The following is a 13384-nucleotide window of genomic DNA, read 5'->3' on the forward strand; positions in this document are numbered from 1 at the left end:
ACCCTAACTGGATTCGTATCTGTCATGTTTTCTTAATTAAGGGCAGGAAGAAGGGGCAGAGTCAAGAGGCAGGAGACTGAGGTCCGGTAGTGCCGAAGTTTATTGCCACCGTAAACAAGGTAGTCGAAAAAGGCACAGGGTGCACACAACACCCAAAAAGGAGAATAGTTCCCAAAACTATAATGCACCGGGCGCAGCCCGGCAATACAATAAGAATAAGTTCCACGCTGAAATCTAAGGCAGCGCTAACTACCATCTGCCCGTAGACATACAAACAGTCCCGCACGAATACAGAACACAAAGGACAAACTAAATACCCCCCCCCCCACTAATGACAGACAAGGAACAGGTGCGGACCTAGACAGACAAAAACCAAAGAACACAGACACATAGATCTGTGGCAGCAAGTAGGCCGGCGACGACGACCGCTGAGCTCCGCCCGACCGAGGAGGGGCGCCACCTTCTGTGGATACTGCGGCTCCAGCAGCGCGCCGACTCCAGCCTCGGGGACGACCCGGAGGGCGAGGCGCCAGCCGATCTGGACGGAGACGGTGGAATTCCTGCAGCATAGCTTGATCCAAAATGTCCCCCACCGGTACCCAGCACCTCTCCTCCGGGCCGTACCCCTCCCAGTCCACGAGGTACTGCAGGCCCCTTACCCGATGTCGGGAGTCCACGATGGCCCGGACTGTGTACGCCGGGGCCCCCCCGATGTCCAGGGGGGGCAGAGGGACCTCCCGCACCTCAGCGTCCTGCAGCGGACCAGCTACCACCAGCCTGAGGAGAGACACATGAAACGAGGGGTAAATACGGTAATATGAAGGAAGTTGTAACCTATAACACACCTCGTTTATTCTCCTCAGGACTTTGAATGGCCCCACAAATCGCGGGCCCAGCTTCCGGCAGGGCAGGCGGAGGGGCAGGTTCCGGGTCGAGAGCCAGACTCTGTCCCCCGGGTTAAACACGGGGGCCTCACTGTGGCGGCGGTCAGCGCTCTCCTTATGTCGTCCTATCGCCCACTTCAAACACTCCTGGACAGCACTCCAGGTCTCCTTAGAGCGCTGTACCCATTCCTCCACCGCAGGAGCCTCCGTCTGGCTCTGCTGCCATGGTACCAGGACCGGCGGATACCCTAATATAACCTGGAAAGGTGACAGGTTAGTAGAGGAGTGGCACTGAGAGTTCTGGGCCATCTCGGCCCATGGCACGAACCTCGCCCACTCCCCTGGCCAGTCCTGGCAATACGACCGCAGAAACCTGCCCACATCCTGGTTAATGCGTTCTACCTGCCCATTACTCTCGGGGTGAAAACCCGAGGTCAGGCTGACCGAGACCCCCAGCCTCTCCATAAACGACCTCCACACCCTGGATGTGAACTGGGGACCCCGATCAGATACGATGTCCTCGGGCACCCCGTAGTGCCGGAAGACATGGGTGAATAGGGCCTCCGCGGTCTGTAGGGCCGTAGGAAGACCGGGCAAAGGGAGCAGACGGCAGGACTTCGAGAACCAATCCACAACAACCAGGATCGTGGTGTTCCCCTGAGATGGTGGGAGATCCGTGAGGAAATCCACCGAGAGTTGAGACCAAGGTCGCTGTGGAACGGGGAGGGGCTGTAGTTTCCCTCGGGGCAGGTGCCTAGGAGCCTTGCACTGGGCGCACACCGAACAGGAAGAGACATAGTGTCTCACATCCTCAACCAAGGTGGGCCACCAGTACTTTCCCTTCAGGCCCCGCACTGTCCGTTCCACCCCAGGATGACCCGAGGGGGAAGAGTGTGGGACCATCGGATCAGGCAATCGCGAACACCAAGCGGAATGAACTTCAGACCCGCGGGACATTGAGGTGGAGTGGGTTCTGACTGACCCGCCCGCTCGATGTCCGCATCCACCTCCCATACCACCGGTGCCACCAGACAGGAGGCGGGGAGTATGGGAGTAGGATCGATGGTCCGCTCCTCGGTGTCGTAGAGACGCGACAGTGCGTCGGCCTTCCGGTTCCGGGAACCTGGAATGTATGAGAGGGTAAATTGAAACCTCGTAAAGAACATGGCCCACCTGGCTTGACGAGGATTAAGTCTCCTCGCTGCCCGGATGTACTCCAGGTTACGGTGGTCGGTCCAGATGAGAAAAGGGTGACGTGCCCCCTCAAGCCAATGTCTCCACACCGTCAAAGCCTTGACCACGGCTAACAACTCCCTGTCCCCCACATCATAGTTGCGCTCCGCCGGGCTCAGCTTTTTAGAAAAGAATGTGCAGGGGCGGAGCTTCGGAGGAGTGCCCGAACGCTGCGACAGCACTGCTCCTACCCCAGCCTCGGACACGTCCACCTCCACTATGAATGGCAAAGAGGGGTCCGGATGCGCCAGCACCGGAGCGTCGGTAAACAGAGCCTTCAGACGACGGAAGGCTCTGTCCACCTCTGCCGACCACCACAGCCGCACCGGACCCCCCTTCATCAGTGAGGTAATGGGAGCCGCCACCTGACCAAAACGCCGGATAAACCTCTGGTAATAATTGGCAAACCCCAAGAACCGCTGCACTTCCTTCACCGTGGTTGGGGTCGGCCAATTACGCACAGCCGTAACGCGGTCACATTCCATCACCACCCCCATGGTGGAAATGCGATATCCCAGAAAAGAGACGGCTCGCTTGGAGAACTCACATTTCTCAGCCTTGACGTATAGGTTATGCTCCAGCAGCCGCCCAAGCACTTTACGCACCAGAGCCACATGCGCGGCGCGTGTGGCGGAGTAGATCAAGATGTCATCGATGTACACCACCACACCCTGTCCGAGCATGTCTCTGAGAACCTCGTCCACAAAGGATTGGAAGACAGCGGGAGCATTTTTTAACCCATACAGCATGACGAGGTACTCATAATGGCCAGATGTGGTACTAAATGCGGTTTTCCACTCGTCGCCATCTCGGATACGCACCAGGCTATACACGCTCCTGAGATCTAGTTTTGTGAAGAAGCGCGCCCCGTGAAATGACTCCACTGCCGTAGCAATGAGAGGTAGCGGGTAACTGAAACCCACCGTGATAGAATTTAGACCTCTATAGTCAATGCACGGACGCAGAACTCCCTCCTTCTTCTTCACAAAAAAGAAGCTCGAGGAGACGGGTGACTTGGATGGCGAATGTATCCCTGTCTCAAAGACTCAGTGATGTATGTCTCCATAGCCGCTGTCTCCTCCTGAGACAGAGGATACACGTGACTCCTAGGAAGGGCCGCGTCAGCCTGGAGGTTTATCGCACAATCCCCTCGTCGATGAGGGGGTAATTGAGTCGCCTTCGTTTTACTGAAGGCGATAGCCAAATCGGCATATTCTGAGGGAATGTGCACGGTGGAGACTTGGTCTGGACTTTCCACCGTGGTCGCACCGATGGAAACTCCTATACACCTACCTGAGCACTCCCTCGACCACCCCTTAAGAGCCCTCTGCCTCCACGAAATCTGAGGGTTGTGAGTGGCTAGCCAGGGGATTCCCAGTACCACCGGAAACGCCGGGGAGTCAATGAGGAATAGGCTGATACGTTCCTCATGGCCCCCCCACGTCACCATAACCAGTGGTACAGTGACCTCCCCCACTTGGCCGGACCCTAGCGGTCGACTATCTAGGGCGTGCACAGGGAAGGGGTGGTCCAGCTGAACCAGGGGAATTCCTAACCTCTTGGCTACCCCACGGTCCATAAAACTCCCAGCTGCACCTGAATCGACTAGCGCCTTATACTGGAAGTGAGGGGGGAAAGAAAAAAAAAAAAAAATCGGGAAAACAAACTGAGGTGTACATGTGGTCGACAGGGGGCTCTGGGTGTGGCTGGTGCTGACTCACCTGGGGGGGGGTCGATGTAGTGCTCTGCCTGCCATCCGAACTGCCGGGTGGACCTCTCCAGCACCGGTCCGCAGTGTGTCCTCTGCGCCCACAGTGGGTGCAGGAGAGCCCCCCCACTTCTCCGGTCCTCCTTGAAGTAGCTCCTCCTATCTCCATGGGCAGTGGAGCAGGAGGGCTGGGAGGTGGAACGAACAGGCCCCGACTGGAACGACCCCGGGCAGCCAGCAGGTTGTCCAGCCTGATGGACAAATCCACCAGCTGGTCTAGGGTGATGGTGTTGTCCCTACAAGCCAGCTCCCGGCGGACGTCCTCTCAGAGACTGCATCGATAGTGATCTATCAGGGCCCGCTCATTCCACCCCGATCCAGCGGCGAGAGTCCGGAATTCCAAGGCGAAGTCCTGAGCGCTCCTCGTCTCCTGTCTCAAGTGAAATAACCGCTCACCCACCGCTTTGCCCTCTGGGGGATAATCGAATACCGCCCGGAAGCGGCGGGTGAACTCCGGGTCGTCGTCCCGAGCCGAGTCTGGGCCATCCCAGACCGCGTTGGCCCATTCCAGTGCTCTACCCATGAGACACGAGACGAGGATGCTCACTTTCTCTTCGTCAGAGGGAGAGGGGCGGACGGTCGCCAGATATAGTTCTATCTGGAGCAAAAACCCCTTACAACCCGCGGCCGTCCCATCGAATTCCCTCGGAGGCGTAATCCGGATTCCGCTTGAGCCCGCTTCAGTGGGTGTCGGTAGGGGCGCAGGTTGAGGAACCGGAGCTGGTCTGGCGGGGAGAGCACCTCTCTCCCAGCTCTCCAACCGGGCTAGCATCTGGTCCATAGCCGAGCCCAGGCGGTGGAGGAGGCTGGCGTGTTGTGACACCTGCTCAGCCATGGACGGCGCTTCTGCTCCTGCTGACTCCATCGTAGTGGTGCGGGATTCTGTCACGTTTTCTTCAGGGCAGGAAGAAGGGGCAGAGTCAAGAGGCAGGAGACTGAGGTCCGGTAGTGCCGAAGTTTATTGCCACCGTAAACAAGGTAGTCGAAAAAGGCACAGGGTGCGCACAACACCCAAAAAGGAGAATAGTTCCCAAAACTATAACGCACCGGGCGCAGCCCGGCAGTACAATAAGAATAAGTTCCACGCTGAAATCTAAGGCAGTGCTAACTACCATCTGCCCGTAGACATACAAACAGTCCCGCACGAATACAGAACACAAAGGACAAACTAAATACCCCCCCACTAATGACAGACAAGGAACAGGTGCGTACCTAGACAGACAAAAACCAAAGAACACAGAAACATAGATCGGTGGCAGCTAGTAGGCCGGCGACGACAAACACCGAGCTCCGCCCGACCGAGGAGGGGCGCAACCTTCTGTGGATACTGTGACAGTATCACTATATTCATCAGTATCATCCTCAACCTACAAGGGTGTTTACAAACATTACAGGAACAAGATCATCCACTTGTATCGATCACATTTTCCTAATGCTGTAGAACTTTGTTCTAAAGCTATCCATACCCATTGGATGCAGTGATCACAATATAGTGGCTATATCCAGGAAAGCCAAAGTTCCAACAGCTGGGTCTAAAATAGTATATAAGAGATCATACAAAAGATTTTGCTTTGACTTTTATCTGGATGATGTTAAAAATATCTGTTGGTCTGATGTGATCAATGATGTTACGTCCTGACCATAGAAGCTTTTATTTTCTATGGTAGAGTAGGTCAGGGCGTGACGGGGTTGTGTCTAGTTTAGATTTTCTATGTTGTCATATTCTTGTTTCTGTATTTCTGTTTTTTTGGGGGGGGATGATCTCCAATTAGAGGCAGCTGGTCATCGTTGTCTCTAATTGGAGATCATACTTAAGTAGTTGTTTTTCCCACCTGGGTTTGTGGGAGATTGTATTTTGAGTAAGTGTATGTTGCACCGCTTCATCAAGGTTTGTTGTTTTGTTCATTAGTTTATTTGTATGTCTTGCATAGTTTCACAGTTATAATAAAATGTGGGACGATACACACGCTGCGCTTTGGTCCCATTCTTCAGACAATCGTGACAAATGAGGAGCATCCAGATGATGCACTTGATGAATTTATGAAATTGCTTCTTCCAATTATTGATAAACATGCACCTGTTAAGAAACTGATTGTTAAGGCTCCATGGATTGATGAGGAGTTGAAAAACTATGGTTGAAAGAGATGGGGAAAAAGGGGTGGCTAATAAGTCTGACTGTACATCTGACTGGCTTACTTACTGCAAACTGAGAAATTATGTGACTAAAATAAACAAAAAGAAGAATAAACTTTATTATGAAGCCAAGATCAATGATATAAAGAATGATGGGAAAAAAACTTTGGAGTAAATGAAAGTATATGTAGAAAGACAAATTAAACTCCATCTTTCATCAAATCAGATGGCTTATTCATCACAAAACCATTTAATGTTGCCAATTGTTTTAATGATTATTTCATTGGCAAAGTGGGCAAACTTAGGCAGGAAATGCCCACGACAAACAGTGAGCAATTGTATTCATGCATAAAAAAACTAATAATGAAAGAAAAGAAGTGCAAGTTTGAATTTTGTAAAGTTAGTGTGGGAGAGGTGGAAAAAGTATTGTTAACAATCAATAAAAGAAAACCTCCTGGCATTGACAACTTAGATGGAAAGCTACTGAGGATGGTGGCTGACTCTATAGCCACTCCTATCTGTCATATTTTTAAACTGAGCCTAGAATAAAGTCTTTGTCCTCAGGCCTGGAGGGAAGCCAAAGTAATTCTGTAGTAAAGCGGACTTTACTGGTTCTAACATCAGACCTATAAGCTTGCTGCCATCTCTTAGCAAACTGTTGGAAAAAATTGTGTTTGACCAAATAGAATGCTATTTCTCTGTAAACATATTAACAGCAGACTTTCAGCATGCTTATAGAGAAGGGCACTCAACATGTACTGCACGGACACAAATGACTCATGATTGGTTGAAAGAAATTGATAATAAGAAGATTGTGGGAGCTGTACTGTTAGATTTCAGTGCAGCCTTTGATATTATTGACCATAACCTGTTGTTGAAAAAACTTAAGTGCTATGGCTTTTCAACCTCTACCATATTGTGGATTCAGAGCTATCTGTCAAATAGAACTCAAAGGGTTTTCTTTAATGGAAGCATCTCTAATGTCAAACATGTAAAGTGTGGTGTACCGCAGGGCAACTCTCTAGGCCCTCTACTCTTTTCTATTTTTACCAATGATCTGCCACTGGCATTAAACAAAGCATGTGTGTCCATGTATGCTGATGATTCAACCATATACGCATCAGCAACCACAGCTAATGAAGTCACTGAAACCCTTACCAAAGAGTTGCAGTCAGTTTTGGAATGGGTGGCCAGTAATAAACTGGTCCTGAACATCTCTAAAACTAAGAGCATTGTATTTGGTACAAATCAAAATAAACTAAATCTGATAATGAATGGTATGGCTGTTCAACAAGTTGAGGAGACTAAATTATTTGGCGTTACCTTAGATTGTAAACTGTCATGGTCAAAACATATAGATTCAATGGTTGCAAAGATGGGGAGAGGTCTAGCCGTAACAAAGAGATGCTCCGCTTTTTTGACACCACACTCCAAAAAGCAAGTTCTGCAGGCTCTAGTTTAGTCTAATCTTGATTATTGTCCAGTCATGTGGTCCAGTGTTGCAAGGAAAGACCTAGTTAAGCTGCAGCTGGCCCAGAACAGAGCGGCACGTGTTGCTCTTAATTGTAATCAGAGGGCTGATATAAATACTATGCATGCCAGTCTTTCTTGGCTAAGAGTTGAGGAGAGACTGACTGCAACACTTCTTTTTATAAGAAACATTGAGTTGAAAATCCCAAATTGTTTGCATAGTCAACTTACACACAGCTCTGACACACACACTTATCCCACCAGACATGCCACCAGGGGTATTTTCATAGTCCCCAAATCCAGAACCAATTCAAGAAAATGTACAGTATTATATAGAGCCCTAATTGTATGGAACTTCCTTCCATCTCATATTGATCAAATAAACAGCAAACCTGGTTTCAAAAAACAGATAAAGCAACACCTCATGGCACAACCCTATTTGACCTAGATAATTGGTGTGTACGCATTGATATGTAGGCTACGTGTGCCTTTTTTTAAATTATGTAGTTCTGTCCTTGAGGTGTTCTTGTCTAATGATGTTCTGCATTACGTCATTCTGTATTATGTTTCATGTTTTGTGTGGACCCCAGGAAGAGTAGCTGCTGCTTTTGCAACAGCTAATGGGGATCCTAATAAAATACCACAAAAATACAAAATTATGCCTGTAAATGAATATGTACCTTCATTAAAACCTACATAACGCTGTGCTGCATCAGCACATTCCAACTCAATGTTTAAAATGTGTTTTTCAGTTCTTCATATTTAAGCTTCAAATGTGGGAGCCTCATGATTTAATTAGGGTCCCTTAGTAGTCCATGTCAAATAATGTTTGGATATGTTAATCTGTTTTTGACTTACAAATCATTCAAGTTTGGATACAATACAACACACACATAAAGTGAATCGATTGAGTGCTCTACGATAATGATGGCTGGTCGACAAATCACTCTCAGATGATTCGTTGTGAGTCCCGAGACAAAAGTACAAAGGTCTTTTATGGCCAAGATACACCCCCTTCAGGCTACATGACAAACAACAGACATATGGAATGGGTCACAAGGTTAAGATTTGTATGAGAGACCAAGGTCTGGCCCTGGAGTCATCTCTCCCTGGTACCTTATAGAACAGAAATATTAACTCATGATCTGGAATGCGATATCATCCAAAGACATTGTAAATCTTCAAGAGGCCCATCCTTGGTAGAACACACACAGATGAGTGTTCTAACAACCCTTTATTATGTTGCATAAAACAACCATTTGATTCAATAACAGCATTATAACATAATCTTGTAATTTCTCCACCATACACCCCAAATATATTTTCGGCCAAGCCACAAGTGTGAGCTACCAAAAACATTCCATGACCAGACATGGCTTATTAAAATAGGTTTTCTAGGGGTGTATAGAGCTTCATTGCAGAAAACAAGTGTATGTATGTAAATGTTTAAAAAAAATGTTTTATACTGATATTGGAGAACATCATAAATATACTATTTAAACATTCTACACCTTTTATATGGCCGTTCAACCCCTATACCCATTATTCGCATAATGGACATAACCTCGCCTCTATTACCATGGTCTTCGGAACAGCATATTTCTGATGACAATTATGCACTGAATTCTCACTACCTATCTAAATCGAGCAGCTGTGCCATGATTTGGCTTTCACCTTCAGAAAATACATCCCTCTGTTAAGTAGCCCACAGAACCCAAGCAGATAAACGCACCTGTCACAAAACAGGAAAAAAATGCAGGTAAGGTAATAAACATAATAGCATGCTAGGCTATATGTACAGCACATAAACTATGATGACATACACGTAGGCCTATATGTATTTTAATCTATGGCTACACCTAGCCTATAAACTCCTCTATGAAGATAAGCTTATTATCGCAAATATCCCTATATTGCGTAGCCTATTTGAAGATCAGTCGGCAATATAATAAGCTATAATATAACCTTTGACGATCTTCATCAGATGACACTCCTAGGACATTATGTTAGACAATACATGCATTTTTTGTTCCATCAAGTTCATATTTATATCCAAAAAACCCATTTTACATTGGCGCGTGACGTTCAGAAAATGTATTCCCACCAAAAACTTCCGGTGAATTTACAAAAATACTCATCCTAAACGTTGACAAAATACATAAATTATTTTAAGAATTATAGATACAGTACTCTTTTATGCACCCGCTGTGTCAGATTTCAAAATATCTCTACGTAGAAAGCACATTGTCCAATATTCTGAGTACTGAGCCCCAAGCTATTCAGTTAGCCGTCCAGCCACGGCATCCACAAAACGCTGAAATATGTAAAAAATATTATCTTACCTTTGCTGATCTTTGGCTGATTGCACTCAGAAGGTCTCCCACTTCCACAAGAAATGTTCATTTGTTCGATAAAGTCCATCATTTATGTCAAAATAAATCCGTTTTGATGGCGCGTCCAGATCACCATTCCAAAATGCATCTATCCACCGTCGACGAAAAGTTATAAAGTTCCCTCAGCGTTTGTAGATACATGTCAAACCATGTTCACAATCAATCTTTAGGGTGTTATTATCGTAGAATTCCGATAATATTCCAACCGGACAATAGCAGATTCATTAAAAAAGAAAAAGAAAAATGGCTAATCCTTCGTAAGGCAACGACACCAGGTCGACCACATACTGTTCCGGGTCTTATTCAATCAAATTGTATTCTAGAAGCCTCAGACGAGGTTCTAATGACTGTTGACATCTAGTGGAAGCCTTAGGAAGTGCAATATGACATCACAGACACTGTAGTTTAGACAAAACATCATTTGAAATGACTACAGCCATCTGAGGTCAAACTTCCTGGTTGGATTTTTCTCAGGTTTTTGCCTGCCATATGAGTTCTGTTATACTCACAGACATCATTCAAACAGTTTTAGAAACTTCAGAGGGTTTTCTATTCACATCCACTAATACACTGCTCAAAAAAATAAAGGGAACACTTAAACAACACAATGTAACTCCAAGTCAATCACACTTCTGTGAAATCAAACTGTCGACTTAGGACACTGATTGACAATAAATGTCACATGCTGTTGTGCAAATGGAATAGACAACAGGTGGAAATTATAGGCAATTAGCAAGACACCCCCAATAAGGGAGTGGTTCTGCAGGTGGTGACCACAGACCACTTCTCAGTTCCTATGCTTCCTGGCTGATGTTTTGGTCACTTTTGAATGCTGGCGGTGCTTTCACTCTAGTGGTAGCATGAGACGAAGTCTCCAACCCACACAAGTGGCTCAGGTAGTGCAGCTCATCCAGGATGGCACATCAATGCGAGCTGTGGCAAGAAGGTTTGCTGTGTCTGTCAGCGTAGTGTCCAGAGCATGGAGGCGCTACCAGGAGACAGGCCAGTACATCAGGAGACGTGGAGGAGGCCGTAGGAGGGCAACAACCCAGCAGCAGGACAGCTACCTCCGCCTTTGTGCAAGGAGGAGCAGGAGGAGCACTGCCAGAGCCCTGCAAAATGACCTCCAGCAGGCCACAAATGTGCATGTGTCTGCTCAAACGGTCAGAAACAGACTCCATGAGGGTGGTATGAGGGCCCGACGTCCACAGGTGGGGGTTGTGCTTACAGCCCAACACCGTGCAGGACGTTTGGCATTTGCCAGAGTACACCAAGATTGGCAAATTCGCCACTGGCGCCCTGTGCTCTTCACAGATGAAGGCAGGTTCACACTGAGCACATGTGACAGACGTGACAGAGTCTGGAGACGCCGTGGAGAACGTTCTGCTGCCTGCAACATCCTCCAGCATGACCGGTTTGGTGGTGGGTCAGTCATGGTGTGGGGTGGCATTTCTTTGGGGGGCCGCACAGCCCTCCATGTGCTCGCCAGAGGTAGCCTGACTGCCATTAGGTACCGAGATGAGATCCTCAGACCCCTTGTGAGACCATATGCTGGTGCGGTTGGCCCTGGGTTCCTCCTAATGCAAGACAATGCTAGACCTCATGTGGCTGGAGTGTGTCAGCAGTTCCTGCAAGAGGAAGGCATTGATGCTATGGACTTGCTCGCCCGTTCCCCAGACCTGAATCCAATTGAGCACATCTGGGACATCATGTCTCGCTCCATCCACCAACGCCACGTTGCACCACAGACTGTCCAGGAGTTGGCGGATGCTTTAGTCCAGGTCTAGGAGGAGATCCCTCAGGAGACCATCCGCCACCTCATCAGGAGCATGCCCAGGCGTTGTAGGGAGGTCATACAGGCACGTGGAGGCCACACACACTACTGAACCTCATTTTGACTTGTTTTAAGGACATTACATCAAAGTTGGATCAGCCTGTAGTGTGGTTTTCCACTTTTATTTTGAGTGTGACTCCAAATCCAGACCTCCATGGGTTGATAAATTGGATTTCCATTGATTATTTTTGTGTGATTTTGTTGTCAGCACATTCAACTATGTAAAGAAAAAAGTATTTAATAACATTATTTCATTCATTCAGATCTAGGATGTGTTATTTTAGTGTTCCCTTTATTTTTTTGAGCAGTGTAATATGCATATCCTACCTTCTGAGTCTGAGTAGGAGGCAGTTTAATTTGGGTACGTTTTTCATCCGGCCGTGAAAATACTGCCCCCTATAGTGAAGAGGTTAAAAACCACACACTTATCATTTATTCCAATCAGGATGACCTGCTTGCCACTCGTCACTGTCAGGGCGCTGCGGGCGCAACCACACAACTGTGGCACAGCCATGGGCAAAAGACAAAGTGGAAACCAAAATGTGACACCAAAGAATCACAAATAAATGGTTCTATATATTTGGACTGTAAATACTTGTGGCGGCAGGTAGCCTAGTGGTTAAAGAGTTGGCCCACAAACCAAAAGGTTGCTGGATCGAATCCTCGAGCTGACAAGGGAGAAATCTGTTGTTCTGCCCCTGAACAAGGCAATTAACCCACTGTTCTGGGGTAGGCTGTCATTGTAAATATGAATTTGTTCTTAACTGACTTGCCTAGTTAAATATGGTTCAATCAATACTGATGCATTGAAAATTGTGCAGCATGACTAAAAAGTTGGTATTGCAGGATGTACTATCAGATTTAATTTGAAACACCAAAACAATAAACACACTGTGCTCCTGAAAGGCAAGGGACCCCTTATCATCTTGATGAGTAACGGTGGTTGGGGACAAGGGGTGATAAAACCCTTCAAACCGAGACTCCCTGTTGTGCAAAACCTTGGTCACATGCGGCACCAAGTCACATTCGGCACAGAGAAGATGCCTGGGCAGGCAATCTCTCTGTGCTGCACAACAATATCCTCACTGTTGCAATACTGACACTGACCAACACAGTACCTTCAGCAGAGAGCATGCTCTTTTCAATCCCACTTTTGTGCACACAAGGTCTGCCTCTCTGCCTAAGTCACCTTTGGGGTTACATGACAATCTGGCCCTGTGAAACTCCCCATCAGCTCCTTTAGGTCCTGCATCAGGACCTTTTATCGTGTGGCGATAAAAAAAAAATATATAAAAAAAACATGACAGAACTCATGAAAAGAATAGCTGTATGAACATTTTTTAAGGTTGGCATGGTATTTGTTTGACATTTAGCATACTGTAGCTGTATCTTGTGGGGATAGGTGCAGGAACATGGGTACTGCAGGAGGATGGGTACTGGTACTGGAAACTATTACGTAAAAATTGTGTTATATTTCTTCATCAACGCAACTTAAGAATAACTTATTATACCTGTGTTTTTTGGGCGAATAGATGAAAATCCACTCTGACCGGTATATGTCATAAAATTATGATATATATATCTAATATAATAACATACAGTATAAGTCGGAAGTTTACATACACCTTAGCCAAATACATTTAAACTCAGTTTTTCCACAATTCCTGAC

Source organism: Salmo salar, chromosome ssa19, assembly GCF_905237065.1.
Source record: "Salmo salar chromosome ssa19, Ssal_v3.1, whole genome shotgun sequence".
Taxonomy (NCBI): domain Eukaryota; kingdom Metazoa; phylum Chordata; class Actinopteri; order Salmoniformes; family Salmonidae; genus Salmo; species Salmo salar.